The sequence below is a fragment of the Antechinus flavipes genome, chromosome 3 (assembly GCF_016432865.1).
Source record: "Antechinus flavipes isolate AdamAnt ecotype Samford, QLD, Australia chromosome 3, AdamAnt_v2, whole genome shotgun sequence".
NCBI lineage: Eukaryota > Metazoa > Chordata > Mammalia > Dasyuromorphia > Dasyuridae > Antechinus > Antechinus flavipes.
In genome coordinates this window covers 243,209,436-243,228,183 of record NC_067400.1, presented here as the reverse complement: position 1 = coordinate 243,228,183, position 18,748 = coordinate 243,209,436, and the positions used below count along the sequence as shown (strand labels likewise).

Genomic DNA, 18,748 nt, shown 5'->3' with positions numbered 1-18,748 from the left:
TAATTGAATATTATAGGGGCAGGTAGGTGACACAGTGGATAGAGCACCAGTCCTGAAGTCAGGAGGACCTGACTTCAAATCTGGTCTCAGACACTTAACACGTCCTAGCTGTGTGACCCTGGGCAAGTCACTAAATCCCAATTGCCTCAGCAAAAAAAAAAAAAAAAAAAAAAGAATATTATATAAATTCATTTTAACTCTACAAGAGTGTTTAATTTCTAATATTATCAGAAGAACCTTATGATAGGGATATAGCATGACTTCAAAGAAAGAATTATAAGTTGGCTTTACTATACAGTCAACATTTAATTACCTGTATTAATAAAAGGGAAAAATTATGATAGAAGATATAAAGAGTATGTAACTTCAAAACTATTTCTATTTTGATTTTGTCCCAAACTAATATATATTTTTAAAACTATAGTCAAAAGTAGATTTTCATTTGTAGATGACTATATTATCTTATACTGCAACTGAATGACTTATGCCATTACTAAGTATTTATGTTTAGAAAATGGGTCACTTTTCTTTTTTTATTTAAACTTATAACAATGGATGTGAATTCTATACACCAAGTAAATATAGGAGAAGCAATCTGGAAATCCAACAAGACTAACAAAAACTAGAAAAGCTGTTAGGCTAGAAAATTTGGAAAATGCATCATTTATATTAGGAGCAACTTATTCCCTAACTCTTACTTTCAGGGCAGATATCCCTGATAAAGCTACCCTAGATTCAAGTCTATGTCTGTCTGTCTCCTTACATCTGTTGTCAAGTCCTACCAAATTTACTTTTACAATATCTTTCATTTATACTCTCTCTCTCTCTCTCTCTCTCATTCTCTCAATATATATATTCATCAGCCCCTACTAATATGTTTATCTTTAGTAGTTAGCCTGATAGTACAATAGATTGAAGCAAAAGCATTTAATAGATTGGCATTATTTTTAAAAGTAGCAATAAAAATTTCCCTAGAAACTGAGAGTAAACTTGTATAAATAAACACACCATTAAAAGGAGAAGACATATTAACAACATGTGTGAAAAGGTACACATGTATGAAACACACAGTTTTATGTGTAACCAGAGTATATTGATAGGTGGTCCTATAATATGGTCAGGATACATGTGTGGGGTGGTATGCACATATGGAAGATGTGTGTAAGAACGTTAAAATGAAGTGGAGGAAGGGGTAGCTAAGAGGCCTTGAAAGAATCAAGAAGACTAATTCAAATTTAACCTCTGATACTTGTTACTTGTTAGCTATGTGATCCTGGGCAAGTCACTTAACTTTAACTGCCTCACTAAAAAGAGGAATGAAGGAGCAACTCATTTTTTAATGCTAAATGGCCACCAATGTCTTCTAGAAATATTGTTCTGCTACTTTTGCTGAGCCCTTCTTGCTGATCCTTATCAGATGCAGAGATTTTCCTTTATTATCTTTTGTTATCTTTTCCTCAGATGGAAGCCAGAGGCTTTTTGAAAAAAAAAAATAGCTCTTTTAGAAAAGTAATCACCCCTGTTTCACTCATAAGACTAGTATCCTCCCTAAGGGGGGAAAAAAAAAACCCAACAAATATTCCCAGCTTTATTGTTTTATGAAGTGGCCTTTTCATTTTCAACTTCTTTTTTAAAATTTTATTTTATATATATTTTATTATATATATGCACATGTATATTCTACATATTTAGATCTATTTTGTTTACACTTATAATTATAATATTTTATATTATAGGATTATGTTTTTTTTTAATAACTTTTTATTGATAGAACACATGCCAGGATAATTTTTTACAGCATTAATGATGCGGGAAAGATTCCTTTCTAGATTCCCACCCTCTCCTAGTTAATAATGTAAATTGCCCTTTAACTCACAAATCCTGGTCCCTTTGAATTCCAATAGAAGATCTGACCTGTTCCCAGCCCCACCCGAATATGAGCCAACTTTAGGGCTACACCTGAAAGCCCCTCGAGCTAAGTCTCCTATTATAAAAAGGCCACGCTGGGAACCCCTCTTTGCAGAGATTCCAAACATGGCTACCATGTGAAGACCCTTTGTCCACTGGACCCTCTGTCCAGTGCCCTCTTTATCTCTACCTTCGCCTATACTTTAACTTTGCTTATCTAATAATAAACCTCTTTTATCAATCTAGCTCTCTGGGCCAATAAATGCTTTTATTGGGAACTCGCGCCGCTACTAGACCCCCTTGCGTCGAATCTGTACCCCAAACTTGCCACTAGACCTTAACCCTAATTTCATTTAGGTATCCCAAAGGTAGACCTCAACATTATCCCTTGCATTCACTTCTGTTCCGATTTTTCCCCTCCTTTCCTCCACCCCTTCCCCAAAATGGCAAGCAGTCCTTTACATGTTGAATGGCATTTTCAACTTCTTGCCTAAAAAACCTTTCTATCCCTTAGTTGGATATTGTTTCTCCAGGTGCCAAGATTTTTAAGACAAAGAGCTGAACTAAGATTTCTCCCATCTGGTTATAGACTAGAGTCTTTCTCTTTTCTTTGGTCTGAACTTCCTAATCACATGGTTGGGTAACATTTCTCTAACTTATAATGAAAATTCCTTATTGTTGGAATCCTTACTAACTGCTAACTAATTAGAGTTGATCTAATCTTACAAGAAGATGTTTTGGGCAGAACCTGAAACAAGGTACTAAGTAGAACTACCCATAATCCCTCTCTCTGGAAGGAGCATAAATAGGCCAATGGGCCAGTTGGAGAGTGCTTGAGAGGAAGACGCTACAAGTCGAGATTTCACCGGAATGACATGAAGACTGGAGCTGGCTGGAGGCTGAAGAAAGCAGAGGCAGAGGCTGAAGGACCAGACCTTTGGATTTAAAGACATTTGGAGAGAGCTCTTGGAACCAAGCAGAGAGATAGGCCTCTAAGCTAACCGGGCTATATTGGGATAATAAAAGATCTGAACTTTTATCACCTGGCTGCTTTTTGAGAAGAAAAAGCTCACAACATTTTGGCGCCCTGAAGGTGGGGCTAACAGACCCTTCAGTGGATTTCAGTGGAAAAGCTACGATCCTGATTCAAGTGGAAAAGCCTCTGATCCTGATCCAGTGGAAAAGACTCTTCAACCCAGAAATTAGAGTGAGTACAACAAAGAAATTTTGTTAAAAGAGTTAAAGTAGAATTTCAGCTAAGATGGGACAGATATTTAGAAAACAGCCTGTTTCTGTTCAAGGAAAATGTTTAGAGAGCATTGTCAAAATTATGGAAAGCCAAGGTTTAATTATAAGTTTACAGCAAATCACTGAACTTTTACAAACTGTAAAGGACATATGTCCTTGTTTCTATCTTGATAAGGAATTAGATCTAAATGAATGGAAATTGGTTGGAGAGGATCTTTGTCAATTCTATGATAAAAATGGGCCTAACTCAATAATTAATACATATAATGTAATACAATTGGCTATAAGAAGTTATTTAAGTGATAGAATGATGAAAAGGAAAGTACAGGAGGAAGTGCCAACTTTACTAGGTGAAAAGGAGGATGAATCAGATGAGAATGGAGTTAATTACAATTCTGAGTATGATACTTCACAGCAGGAGGAATTAGGTGATTCCACATCTCATGACCCTCCCCCCGCAATTAACCCTTCATGGGTGGAACAAGGGGGAGGGAGAGAGACAGAAACACAGTCAGCTTCTCCTGTAAAGCAGAATTTGACAAGATTAGAAAAAGCATTAATTAAAGCAAAAAATGAAGGAGAAGATATATCTGATTTTATAAATGCATATCCTGTGATTGAAGAGCTCAACTCCTCAGGTCAAAAAGAGAGAAAATACACTCCTTTTAATTTGGGAAAAATTAAAGATTTGAAAAAGGGTTGCACTCTTTATGGGGCTACATCATCTTATGTGAAGATGTTACTGGATAATTTGTCTAATGAAATCCTAACCCCGAATGACTGGAAATCCATAACGAAAACTTGTCTAGAACCGGGACAAAATTTATTGTGGCTTTCGGAGTTTCATGAATTATGTAGGATTCAAGTCCAACGCAATAGGCAAAAAGGAGCTGTTGTACAAATCACTTTTGACCAACTAGCTGGTGAAGGTCAGTATGCAGAGAGTTCAGAACAGATTTATTATCCCATAACAGTCTATGAGCAAATTTCTAAGGCTGCAATAAAAGCTTGGAATTCTCTCCCTGGACAGAAAGATGGAAATAATGCTTTCACAAAAATAGAGCAAGGTCCCAATGAAACTTTTGCAGATTTTGTGGGACGTTTACAAACAGCTGTAATAAGAACCATTGGAGACAATGCAGCAACAGAAATAATGACTAGACATTTGTCTAAGGAAAATGCCAATGAGATTTGCAAGAGAATTATATGGGGGCTAGACAAAAATGCTCCTTTAGAAGAAATCATTAGACGCTGTGCCACAGTGGGCACAAATGCTTATTATGCCCAGACTATGATGAACATGGAAAGACAAGGTCCTTCTTGGCAGAGGAATTCTAGAGAAACTCGTCGATGTTTTCATTGTGGAAAAGTTGGACATTTGAGAGCTCATTGTAGATATGGAGATAGAGTGAGAAGACAGGGTGAGAGAAAACCCAAAACCCCATGTCCAAAATGTAACCGAGGCTTTCACTGGGCCTCTAAATGTATATTGACCCAGAGGAATGAGAGGCAGGGCCCAGCTCTAAAGTATCAATCAAAGGACAGGTGGGGCATGATAGCAGCTGAGGTTACACCCAGAGAGACTTTAGAAATTCAGAACTCTGATGTCATCAACCAACAGAAAAGCAATCAGGATTACAGTTGGGAAGAATACAGGCCTTTTAAGACAACAAGACAATATCCAATGCAAACAACTCCAATGTAATTACCAGATGATGAGGAGAAATCCCAAATTTGGTAAATAGAAGGGAATTAGATTAACTGCTTGGGGAAGAGAATCTGCTTATATTTCCACAGATGGAGAAAGAATCAGATGGCTGACTATGAAACTGTTAAAAAGACTTTTAAAAGCTTCAGGAATCATTGGATTTCCTAACACAAGATGAAACTGTTTTACTTCTTGAAAAACCAGCAAGAATCATTGGGTTCCCTGAGATGAAAAATTGTTGATGAGACTTTTGCAGTACTTCAGGGATTACAGGAACTATTGGATTCCTGGCACATGAACTAATGGACAATGGAATCCTATTGGACTGTTTCTAGGACTTATGGACATGTGTAAATTTTTAGGTTGATTCATGTTGTTACATTACTACTAGCCTGTGTTATATTGCTATGTACTTATGTAAATTATGTATAATGCCTCCCATATTGATGGATTTATGTATACCATGTATATCTGTTACAAAGTTCTGGCCCATATTGATGGATTTATGTGTACCCCCTCAGAAACCCCCTATGTTTTAAAACAAAAGAAAGGGGGAGATGTTGGAATCCTTACTAACTGCTAACTAATTAGAGTTGATCTAATCTTACAAGAAGATGTTTTGGGCAGAACCTGAAACAAGGTACTAAGTAGAACTACCCATAATCCCTCTCTCTGGAAGGAGCATAAATAGGCCAATGGGCCAGTCGGAGAGTGCTTGAGAGGAAGACGCTACAAGTCGAGATTTCACCGGAATGACATGAAGACTGGAGCTGGCTGGAGGCTGAAGAAAGCAGAGGCAGAGGCTGAAGGACCAGACCTTTGGATTTAAAGACATTTGGAGAGAGCTCTTGGAACCAAGCAGAGAGATAGGCCTCTAAGCTAACCGGGCTATATTGGGATAATAAAAGATCTGAACTTTTATCACCTGGCTGCTTTTTGAGAAGAAAAAGCTCACAACACCTTATGACTCAATTTCAATCTCCAGAGCCAAGGCAATAATTGAATCAGTATATAAATTTAGTAGAATTTACTTAATCAACAACCATAAGGTTCTATGGCTTGGTTCTCAATTCCCCAAACCCCTTCTATTCTTGCATAGATGAGCAGGAAGGAGAGAAGGGCATAGATATATTCCTATCTAAGAGTTCCATGCCCATTGCCTCCAGACAAGGAACCTTTCTACATAAAAAAAAAAAATAAAAAAAAAATCACTAAACTACTACCATTTTAACTAGTTATTATGTTATTCTCTTTTTCAGGCTAACTTCCTGAGAAAGCCATCTACATTTAGCACCTCTACTTTCTCTCTTCATATTCTCTTTTTAACTTCTCTACAATTTGTCTTGGGGACCTCATTACTCATTTGAAACTGCTCTTTTCAAAGTTATCAATGACCTCTTACTAGCCAAATTTAACAGCCTTTTATTTGACACCGATAACCACCTATTCTTCTGATAGACTCTTTTCTCTGTATTTTCATGAAGTGCTCTCACATCTCTTTTCTTCTTTCCCATATGATGGTTCCTTTTCAGTTTTTTGAATCATTATCTACCAGCTATGGCTGCATCCCAAGACTCTGTCCTCTAGTCTTTTCCCTCTCAACCATTGTTCTACACTTAGTTATCTTTGATATTAAGTCACCAGCTCCCATAGATCAATTATCATGTCTATGAGAGACTCCTAGATCTAACCTAGTTCAACCTTAGTCTCTCTCTCCTGAGACCAAAACACTATTAAATTGTACATTCATTATGCATTTACAAAAGCAACATGTATATGAAAAACTTATCTTTCCCTTGAATATTCACAATTTTTTTTTTTTTATACTTTCCTATTACTTTGGCAGGACTACCATTTTTATTTCACAAGTAGAGGATCTTCCTCAGGTATCCGATTCACTCATCCTAGATATCTAATTCTCTGCCACGTCTTATTAGTTCTACTTCTACAGTGTCTCTCTTATCATTGTTCCCTTCTGTCCATTCACATAACCATAATTATCTTATCTCAATGAAGAAGGGACCCCCAAACTCTAAAACTCTTTGAAGGGGAAATTCTCCTTGAACTTTGCCTCAGTGAGGGACCCTGCCTGAGGGAAACAAGATAAACAGCTTCATTCCGTTATCTAGGTGGGGTTGGTTCAGTCCAGAGCAAAAGAATTTCAACCCTATTCACTTAAAGAAATTCATTCAATTCTATTCAAATCCAGGTGTAGCCAAAACTCCTATTATAAAAGAGCCAATCTAAAATCATCTCTTTGCAGAGGTTCTAAACATGCCATGCTATGCCATAAAACATCCCCGGAATAATATTATTTTCCAGTGTAATCCTCTCTTTACCCTCAACAATTTCCTTAACAAGACTTTATGCCTCTCTGTCAGAATTTCTAACCTTACTTCCCAATCCCTATAATAAACCTCTTTTATCAATGTAGGTTTTCAGGTTTGTAAATTCCTTTACAGAGAATCTCTGTGCTGCCAGAAGGGGATTCCCCCAAACTCCCTATTCTTGTGCCGAATCCCAAAGGGTTGCAGGGGAGCCAAACCTCTCCATTTGGTTCCCTGAACCCCTGCCATGAGACCTTATCATTTAATTCCCTCACCACAAGAAACCCTAATCTCATTTTGATTCCCTAAATCTAGACCTCATCATTTGGTTCCCTGAAAGGGAACCCCCCCAAACCTAAACATCATATTTTTGGTTCCCTGACCAGGAATCCCAAAAAACTAGACTTCACCTCATCATCAAGACCTCATCACTTATTGCTTAGAATTTTGCATTGATTAGTCTTTCTGCCTCATCTCTTACCATCTCAATCTACCTTTCACATTGCTGTCAAAGTGATTTTCCTAAAACACAGGTTTAAACATGACATTCCCCAACTCAATAAATTCTAGTACCTCCCTATTACCTCTAGGATTATATATAAACTCCTATGGCATTTAGAGATCTTTACAATCTGTCCCTTTTCTCTTTCCAGTCTTACTTTTCCCTTCCATCACTTCTACGGTTTAGCCAATCAGGCCTGCTTCCTTTCCCATTTCTGTGTCTTTACAATGATTTTTCCCCAAGCTTAAAATTCTCTCTCTCGCACCTATGTCCTGCAGTCCCAGTTTTCCTTTCACATTCAACTCAAGTAGGGCTTGTTGAGGGAATTCTTCCCTAGTTCTTCCAAGAACAAATACCTAATCTGACTTGTATTTGATCTGTTTATATCATATATACTACACACACACAAACACACACACACACATATGTACACACACAATGTTGTTTCCTCCAATAAAACATAAGCTCTTTGAGGGCAGGGACTCTCGCTTTTGTTTTTGCATTACCAGATAGTCCAGTACCCAGTATAGTTAAGTGCTTAATAAGTATCTGATAAGCTCAGAGAACAAATTATATGCCTCTACAGCTAGTCTAGCTGTATTTTAGTTTTTTTTCATATATAAATAAAGCTACCTATCATTCTCTCAGAGGAATCCTTTATACATTATAGTAGTATAGTAATGCTTAAAAAAAAAAAAATAAACAAACAAATCTATATAATGTATCTTCTAAAAATAAAACTTAAATTTAGCTCTGAATTATCAACGAAGTTAATTAAGATTATAACAAACAAACCAGAATAATGTAATAAATTGAATATTTCTGATTAGGCAAAGCCTAAAAGGATTTTGAGTTTACCCTTCCTTATATATGTATCGAACAAAAGTTTATATTGTCTATGAAGTATGGAAAGTCAAAAGAACTCATTAAAATATTAAATATTTCTAGAAAAAATATAGTTAATGGATATATTCACATTTTGATGAAGTGAAGGCATTGTATAATCAAAAGAGCACTGAACTTGGAATCAGGCAAAATGTAGGTTTGAAGCTACCTTCTGATGATGGTAAACTTCTGATGATTCTAAGGTATGTAATTCATTTCAAGTTATTGTGATGTTCAAATAAAGTAATGAATGTAAAGAAACTTTAATAAAAGTTTCTGCCTTTAAATGAGTTTAGGGATACTGTATAAGATATCCAGTGATTTGAATTTAAATGACAAAAATTAAACATACACATATACATAAATTGGTCCCACATAAGGTAAATTTGATTTAAATTGTATAATATTTTCTACTTATGAACTGATTATATTATTTTGATATATTTGATATAAACCCTAATTAACTTTATTGGGAATGCAGAGTTGGATGTAAGTTTTATTTTTAGAAAAGAGATACATTTATAAAGAATGTATTAGGACTTTTCCTATACTACAATAATAATGTATGAAGAAATTCCTTACTCAATTTGAAATTACAGGGTTTTGTACATTGGGTGAAGAAAATAGATACCATAATTAGTAATTTGCTAAGATAATTGGCATGTTCTTTAGTCTATATAAAAATAAGCCTGGAATTTAGATTTGTCAGATTGATCTAGAAAAGTAGAGGCTTTTGAGAGGGAATTGTTACCTGCATCTAGCAGAGAGAACAATCACACATTCCAGAATGATACAGATAGAAAGGGAGGTAGCTTCAAGGAGCAAGAGCTCTAGTAGCAAAGGCTCCAGCAGCAAGTGGGGGGACAAGCTGCTTACTCAAGAGAGCTGGATCTGACAACTGAACCCTGGGGCCCAGAAAGTATTGCATAAAAGAATGGCATGGGAGTTGAAGATGTAACATCAAAGATAACTAAGTGTAGATCAATAGTCTAGAGGGAAAAGAGAAAAGGACAGAGCCTTGGGATGCAATCAGAGGAATTATATCAAGTTGTAAATTGCCTTTGCAACTATTTTACATTTTGCCTCCCTATCAACTGCATTTTAAGTTTCTTTTTTCCACAGATTCATCTTTCCAGAGGTACTTTATATGTAGAAAAAGTACCCCAGAGGGTCTTTTGGTTTGTTTATTTTTGGGGGGGAGGGAGGGAGTTGAGGAGGATGTTTTGTAAAAGCCTTTTCTGGGGGATAGTTGTGACTACTGGTTGATAGTAAAGAAGAGGTTCATGAGCTAGAGTAGTAAGAATAGCTCCACTCAATTACCCAATCTGAGATAGTAACCATTCAAACCTTAGATGCAAGCATCACATTGGCAAAGTACCCAAGTTGGAAGAGTGTTACATATTTAAAAGATGATTAAAAAATAAACCTTATTTGAAAACCAAATGATAACTATTTTATTTTACAAATGATGTGCAGAAGATACTTATGAAGCAATTAAGAAATGAAGCACCTCCAATTTGATAGATTAATTATCTGTCATATCATCATCTTCCCAAACAAAATAAGTTCAAAGTTAGATTTAAAAGTTAAAAGAAGCTTGTGTTTCAGATAATTTTATTCAACAAAATCAATTATTTTGACAAAACATGACATTAATTTTTTCAAATAAACAAATCTTTAAGTGTAAGAATTTAAAATTTACAACTATTTCAAGGGAAATCTAATGTGTATTATAAATTTCTTTGCTTTAACAGGAAGAATGTACTAAATACATACTTTCTTGATGACCCAGAGCCATTGGTACATGGGAAATAAAGCTGATTTTGCAGTCAGAGCATCTTTTCTCTGAATTCTGCTTCAATAGCTTACTATCTCTTTATTCCTTTTTAATTGATTTTATATTCTGCTCTTCACAGAGGCTGTTCCAGACCTATTCTTCTTAACCTTCCTATAACCCTTCTCCTCATTCCCTTAGCTAAAGGAACTTATTTTATACTTTATTGAGGAAATAGAGACCATCTTCCTTGAGCTTCCTTTTATCCCCCCTCTCTATATCTCAAAACCCCTTGATAAAATCTCTTATCCTTTCTTTATTTCAATTTCTGGTGAAGAAGTGACTGAGTCTTCCTCTTAGTATAGCCAACTTTTTACCTGTACCTTTGATCCCTTACTCTTATATTCTCTAGCACTCTACTCCACAATTATCCCTTTCTAATCTTCAAATTTCCTACTTACAGTTTCCTTCCCAGCTGCCTACAAGAACATGCAAGTCTCACCCTAACTATAAAAAACCTTACCAAAATAATGTCACTAAATCATGCCATCACTCTCAGGCTACAATACATTTCTCCCCATTTTCATTGCCAAAACTCTTAGAAAAAAGCTGTTTACAGTTGATCCTTCCCTTTTCTTCTTTTATTCACTTTTCAAGCAGGCTAGAGGCTTCCAACATCACAATAAAGTGAGACTGTTCTCTCCAAGAATGCAAATAATGTTAACTAAATATGAAATCCTTTCCTCAATATTAATTCTTGATATTTCTACAGAACTTGACACTGTTTGCTACCCTCTTCTATAGTACACTATTGTTTTTTCAAGATCACTTTCTTGGTTCTCTTCGTTGACTGCTCCTCAGTTTTTTTTCCTATTGGTTATCATAAAGACAGAAATGATTATTAATAGCCAATGATATTGGAAACTCAGATTTCCCCCTTTTTCTTTTATCCTCATTTTAAGATCTTAAGTTTCTGGAGGTTGAGCTAACTTTCTCCTCTATCCAGACCTTACCCAGATGGGGCAGTCATATTGTGTTCTACTTAAGTTTGGGTGGGGATAAATTCTCTTAATAGATTGCTTAAGGCTGGGGAGTAAATAATATAATCAACATTCAGATCTAGACCCTTACTGTAATATTAATTCTCTCATTAATTGTTAACCAATCAGAGTTGACTGCCTCTCTCAGGAACACTCCTCTTCCAAAAGGATATATAAGTTGTGAGTCTGCTACTGTGATTCTCTTTGGTCTAAAACAGAAATGGCCAAATGACCATCCTTTTATTAAAATTCTGGCATTATTAATAAAATGATTAAAATACACAGAAATTATATCTTGAACTTTTAAAATGGCATAATTTATATCTTGTCTCCTAACCATGGATGTATCCTCAAAGCTGTTTTCTGAATCTTCTCTCCTTTCTACCTTCTTGATGACCTTATCAGTAGTTATGTGTTTAACTGTCAACTCTAGATAGATGACTACCAAATCTCTACATACAGCTCCATTCTCCTTCCTGAATTCCAGTTGTACATCTCCAATTTGCCAATAGCACATTTCATAGTGGAGGACTTAGAGGCATCTCGAGCTAAACATGTTCAAAATCAAACCCATTATTTTCCTTCCACACTCATCCCTTTTTTGAACTTCCTCATTTTTGTAAAAAGTGCCACCATTCTTTTGGCCACTCTGGTTTACAATGTTGGCATTATCCTTGATTGTATACTGTTCCTCATCACATATAGCTATTAAATTGCCCAAATCTACTCATTTCTACCTTCAAAATGTCTCTTGAATCCATGTCCTTCTCTTTACTCACATGGCCAGCAACTTAGTTCAGGTCCTATCCTTGCTATTTAGCTTTGTGAATTACAGTGGGTACTAACCCACAGAGTATCTGAAATATTATTTATATTTTAAAAATTTAAGATAATATTAAATGCTGTTAATTTTCCACACTGGGATTACTTATGTAGACTTTTTTTTTAAAAGATGCTTATTCTCTAAAAGAAATTATAGGGAAAATTTCATTGGGATAAGGAACTCCCAGATGAAAAAACTCCTTCTACCAATGCGGTTCAGGATCTTTTTTTGCAACCTGTAGTTTTAGAGAATTGCCTAGAACATGGAGAAGTTAAATAAGTTGTCCAGGGTTCATATAAACAGTATGTGTAGGAGGAAGGACTTGAACTCAAGTCCTTCTGGTTCCAAGGCTGGCTCTCTATAAATAAATAACAAAAACAAACAATCTAAATACTTATAAAATCCGAATGAATTCATTATAAAAGATGATCATTTTCTTATATAGGATCATAGCCTATCTACTAATTTTAGTTATCTATTAATTCATTATAAAAGATGATCATTTTCTTATATAGGATCATAGCCTATCTACTAATTTTAGTTATCTATTATATGAATAGCTATAACATGATTCAAAATGTAGGTGTTTTTTCCCATTAAGAATCTTTAAATTAAATGAAAAAAAATCTGTCTGATACTATGTATACATATGTACATACAAATATTTTATAAATGTTTATATTTATTCTACAATATATATGTGCATGTATATGGAAATATATATTTGAAAAAGGCAGGTCCATTTGCAAATCTTTGTTTGAATAATTATAATTCACAAAAATTAAAATTTATTGAATCAAGAATAGTGGATTGAATAAGTTAATAAAAATTCTCACTTAAATTTAAAAATTAAAGTTCACTTAAAAATCATGATCTTAAAGGGTCTGTTAACACAATGCTAGAGTTTCTAAATCATAGAATCTCAAAGTTGGAAGAGACTTCTGCAAACATCTGCAAAAATTTCTACAATTTCTACTTCACAGTTGTCTTTGAAAGGTTGCCTTTGAAGATATCAAACTAGAGAGAATGTACTACTAATTTTAAATTTTCTATCTCTCCTTTTTAAAAACAATGTTTTTACTTATATAGTAACTAGTATGGCTTCTCTACAATTCTATCCATGGTTCTTAGTTTTTCTTTTAGGAGTCAAAAGAACAGTTAGTCCTCAACCTGGGGAAATAGTACAGTGAATAGAGGGCTAGATCTTCATGTCTAGAAAGATATGAGCTCAAATCCAGCCTCAGATACTTATTATATGACTCTGGGCAAATCACTTGAAATGTTTGCCTCAGTTTCCTCATTTGTAAAATGAGAAAAATAAAAGCATATACATATTATGGTTGTGGTAAGGCTCAAATGAGAATATTTGTAAAGTACTGGCATGTAGTAAGTATGTATAAAAGCTTATTCCCTTCCCGTTGTACATTTCCTTTTCCCCTCCATGGTATGGATAAAAAGTTACCATATGTAATCACTCATTTGAAAAAGCATCAACTGTCAATTGATGGACCTGAAATGAGTAATTAACTCCCTTTTAATTTTTTAATTCTTTGAACTCAAGAGAGCTCTCAATTCAATTGTTACTCTCAGAGGTCCTTACCCTCCTCTCTTCTCTTTCCAAAGCTAACTCTTTCAAACTGATCTTCACACAACCCGATATCAAACCTGATAATGGCCTTAAGATGTAGTACTCAGAATTGAACAAAACACTATAGAAATGGTCTGACTAGGGAAGGGTACAACAGATCTTCTTGATACTATCATCTCTTAATTTAGATTTAGATCGAAGTAATTTGGGTGAGGGATTTTTGTCATACAGTTGAATTAAATTGAGATTATAGTACACTTAAATGCCAAATTATTATTCATATAAACTCATCTAGAAATACCTCCTCCATATTGTACTTTTGTTAAGAGATTTCACATTTATTAGTATTAAATTTCATCCTATTAGATTTGATTGATCATTCTAATCTGTGGGGAGTTTTTTCTGATTCTATCATACAAAGCTGTTCCCCTTAGTTATTCAGTTATTGTCTACATAGTCAAACTGTTACATTGAAACAAACACACATATAGATGCATATATTTACACACACATTTGTGCATATATATATGTATATATATATATATGTATACACACTTATTTATCAATGAAGGTAGGTAATCTATATGACTTAGGAAAAAAGTATCTCCTTGAATTAGCTTGTGAAGTCCATAAAAACTACTTATATATATTGAGCAAAATGATTTATTAATATTATTCCATATAAGTATAAATCTTGCATTTTAAAAATAAAATAACTTTTAAATGAAAAGTGACCAATGAATAAAGATATATAAAGTTGAAACAAAAGTCAACCAGTCAACAAGGATTTATTAGGCAGTGTGCTAAGTGGACTCACAAATTACCATTTTAAATATAAATTCCAAATTAAACTCATGAATTATTTGAGACATTATCTTTAAAGCTACCTCTCACTGCAGCTGTAGAAACTGCATCTCAGATTTTGGCCAGATTCTCATATCACTGGTGAAAATCATGACATGATCAGGACTTCCAGACAATCCAGAAAAGTGATGGCTTTTTGTTGGGAGAAGATGGCAACTGGTCTCAAAAGTCATTTGATGGCAAAAACTATAAGAGAAATGCATTGTTATTGCATCATAATACATATTATACTAACTATTCTAGTATATATTAATTATTCTAGAGGAGAGATGGTGGTACTTAGAAAGAAGGCAGAATTTGATGTCAGGAGGCCTTGGACTTGAATACTGCTTTATCCATTTGATGTGACTTTGGACAAATCCTTTTCTGAGTCTGTTTCCTCAAAATTGTTGTAAAGATCAAAGAAGATAACATATGCAAATGTTTTGCAAACCTTAAAAAAACAAGATTAAGTATGAGCTACCGTTATTATCAGGATCTGATGAGGAGAGTATTGCTAGACTGAGGGCAGCAGGCAGGCCATTTCAAGGAATGAGAAATGATTCTCAGCAGAAACAAGTTATAAGGAAAGAAATAACTAAATAGAAATTAAAAGGGAAAATGTACAGGAATCAGATTTCAAGATAGAAAAAAATTAAGACAGTGATTAAGTCAGTGGGGTAGAAATGGGAAAGAAGATCCATTCTGTCATTCATTTAACAAATTTTTATTAAGTATGTACTAATACAAAGCACAGTGTAACTATGGAAAATAAAAACATACAGAATTTTATGAACGTGGTTCATGCCTTTTAAGGCTAACAAACTAGTAGAAGAGGTAAAATGTCTATTTAAACATCTATAATACAAAACTTATAGTGAAAAGTTCTAAAATTACTACAGGAATGTTGAGAACGATTCACTGGAGTGATCTGGAAGGTAGGACCTGTTTTTTTTTTTTTTTTTCCCATGAACATACATTTAAAAATTTTCAGGAATATATAAAAGCAAAACAAATCTATCTTTAAAAATATGAAATATATCTACAACCTATTTCTAGTAATTCTTTAGAACATTTGTCTTTGCTTATAGAGGATAAGCAGCAGGTGATAACATTTATCATTTTAAGCTGTGATTGTCTACATTTCAAATACAAATGCAGTATGTCTCAAATCACATCTCAGATAGTTGAAGCTAAAATTTATAGACAATTGAACAATAAATTTGATGTAAAAAAATGCCAACGTAGGACCTGGGTTTTAATCGTGGGCTGGTAATTTGGATTCTCTGGGCGTTTGTTTCCTCAACTTTAAAATGCAGAGCTGGGTTCCAGGATTTCTAAGGTTCTTTGCAACTCCAAATCCTGTATTTCTATGATTCATAGAAGGTGGGAAGTCAGGCAAAATAAAAGTGGGAGAAAAATATTCATAGTAATCAGAAATGTAGGAAGATTAAGAGAGATCAATTGAGGGTATTCCAAGTTAAAGAAATCACAAGGACAAAGTTCCGAAATAAGAAATTTAGTTGCATGGTAATAAAGCGCTTACTATGTGCCAGATGCTTTGTATTATCTAATTTATGGTTCACAACAACCCTGCCAGCTAAGTATTATTTTTTCAATTTTATTAACGAGGAAACTCGGGCAAACAGGAATTAAGTGACATTTTCCAGGGTCACCTGAGATTGGATATGAATCCGGGTCTTGCTGACTCTAGACCACATGCTTTGTTCTCTGCTGCTACTATTTCAGGAAAATGTCCAGATTGGATACACTAGTAGTGGTGGTAGGCTAGTACAGAGGCACTGAATGCCAAGGTAAAAAGTTTGTTAAGCTTTTAAGCACTGCTTTGTAGCAAAGGATTTGGTGCTCAAATAATGTTAATTTGAAGATGTGAGGTGTTTGTTAAAAAAGCCGAAACAAAAGATAATCTATTCCTTAATTCCGTTAGCGCAGTGAGGAGGGAAGGACAGACAACGAAGGGCCGAAATCCCTGAGGGTTTAGCGCCTTTTATAAAGCCTTACAGTTCTAGGATGGACTAGGGGCGTCCGAAGAGGAAGGGAACGAGTAAGGGCTAGGGCGGTTTATTCAGGGGACCTGAAAGAGGTCATCTTTTGCCCTCGGACATCTTTTAGGCGTTACCTGTTCTTCCTGCAACTCTCGCAGCCCTAGTGTTTTCAGTTTGCTGTTACCATGGGAACTGGGGCGCGCGGGGTCTCCTGGAACACGAAGAAGGACTTCCGGGACTCTAGAGTTCCCCGGTTCCCCTGCTCTCGGTGTGGTCGGAGTCTCTAGCGTCTCGAATCCTTAGGCTGCATCTGCCTTAAAGGGCCAGCTCCCTTTAGCTGGCTAGTTTCGTCTCTCGAGGGGTGGGAGGGTCATGCTCCTCTGTCTCCCTCGACTTCGCCCTACTTGGGGATACTGATTGAAATTTGCTGGGTTCGGGATCATAATGATTTAAAGCTGGAAGGGGAAGGGCATCCAAATCGGCCCTTTCCTTTCCAGCAGAGAAAATTGAGGCCCAGAGAGCTAGTGATTTTTCAAAGTCATACTGGTTTCCACCACGATAAGTAAGCTGCCTTCTCTGGCCAGACCAGCGCGCACGTAGCTTCTGGGCCAGAGCAAAGGACTTCGGCTTGATTCCATGCTATTGGCTCTGAAGAGGGGAGCAGGAAGCCCAGTGTAGACTTGAAGTGGTGCAGCCATTAGGAATATTGGAGTAATTACCCATGGCTATCTGGCGCGGGAGTAACGTAGTTGCTTTAGGAACGTTGGGGAATTGTTGGGAGTGATATGGCACCACCTTGGAGAATGTGTATGGAAGAAAGGAAGCCTGCTATCTTTGTTCCACTAAGCTTTCCTTGTGGGATATTTGTTAGTCATCCCAAAGTCTGAGCTTCTCTTGCTCAGACAATGAGCACTTAGCTTAAAAAAGGGGGTGATTAGCCCCCATCACCAAACTTCCCAACAAATGTGAACCTCAATTCCATGATGTCATTTATCCTGTTCCGTTCTTTGTTCTCATCCCTTAAATCTCTAAAATTTACCTGATTACTCCTTGCTCTTAGCTATCTTCCTCTTGGAATTTAGACCACTTTAATTAGCTTTACAATTATAATAAAACTTTGCCTCTTGACTTGGAGATTATTTAAGCCTCCAAATTCTTTTGGGACATCTGCTCACCAGTTAGGGTTCCTCTGAATCTCTACAAAATGAAAACCTGAGCTCTGAGGCACAGTGATCCAGATAATGATGAGGTCCTAGGTAGATGGGCATTGACTAGAGAGAGGTTCTGAATTACCCCATATTTTCAAGAAGTCTCATCTTCCCTTACAAGGACTTTTTGTTCCATATCAGATACCTTGCTTGACAAAATCATCATAGCCCCTCAGTTATTGTATCTAATCAGAAAGTAAGTTATGACTTCAACCCGGAGGTTATATTTCCCTTATATACTTAGATGTAAAGCACTTACTAAACTTTAGGAATTTAGTTAGACTGCCACAGATTCCCTTTTGATGGGTTTTCCCTCTTAATGGCATTTTCCTCTTGGTTAATTGTAAGTTTAGCTAAGGAACATAGCTTAAATCTTTCCTTTGGTAATTACTAAAAATCTTTCCCTTGCTAAACACCTTTATGGATTTAGTCTGCTGCAGCTTAACAAAATCTTTACCTCTTGATTTGGAGAAAGTCTAAACCTATATACAAAATTTTTTGAGATACCTTATGACACTGGCTGGTAATCCCAATTTTACTTTTAGGGTCCAGCACCCTAAAGGTCAACACTAGCATGTGGGGATTTCATATCATAAATAATATTAATAAGTATTAATTTGATTATCTTACTTTGTGCAGGGCAAAAGGTTATATTAGCACCATCCTAATGGACTCAAAGACATGACTATCTAGTAAGAAATAACATGTGCTCAAATATCATGAGATAATGTCTGATAAGTTCCCAAAGAAGAAGTTGTGGAAAGAATTGAAGGTGCTATTAGTGCAAGTCAGGGATGGTTGTGGGTTTCTGAAGAAGGAGAATATACCTGGAATTTTAGAACTAGGAGTCAGTCAAAAAACTTTGTCACTTACCATATGCCAGGTATG

At 35.6% G+C, this 18,748-nt stretch overlaps 1 protein-coding gene across 4 annotated transcripts in view; it reads right to left on the bottom strand.

Moving 5' to 3' along the window:
* LCA5L (lebercilin LCA5 like) overlaps positions 1-16,896 on the bottom strand; it is a 75,236-nt gene extending 58,340 nt beyond the window's left edge. For all 4 annotated transcript variants that reach the window (XM_051984769.1, XM_051984773.1, XM_051984770.1 and 1 more), the window contains exons 1-2: positions 16,787-16,896; positions 14,691-14,853 (exon numbers count right to left, since the gene is read on the bottom strand). The gene's annotated coding sequence lies outside the window, so the exon portion shown is untranslated. The remainder of the gene's footprint in view (positions 1-14,690; positions 14,854-16,786) is intronic.
* Positions 16,897-18,748: the final 1,852 nt, after the last annotated feature.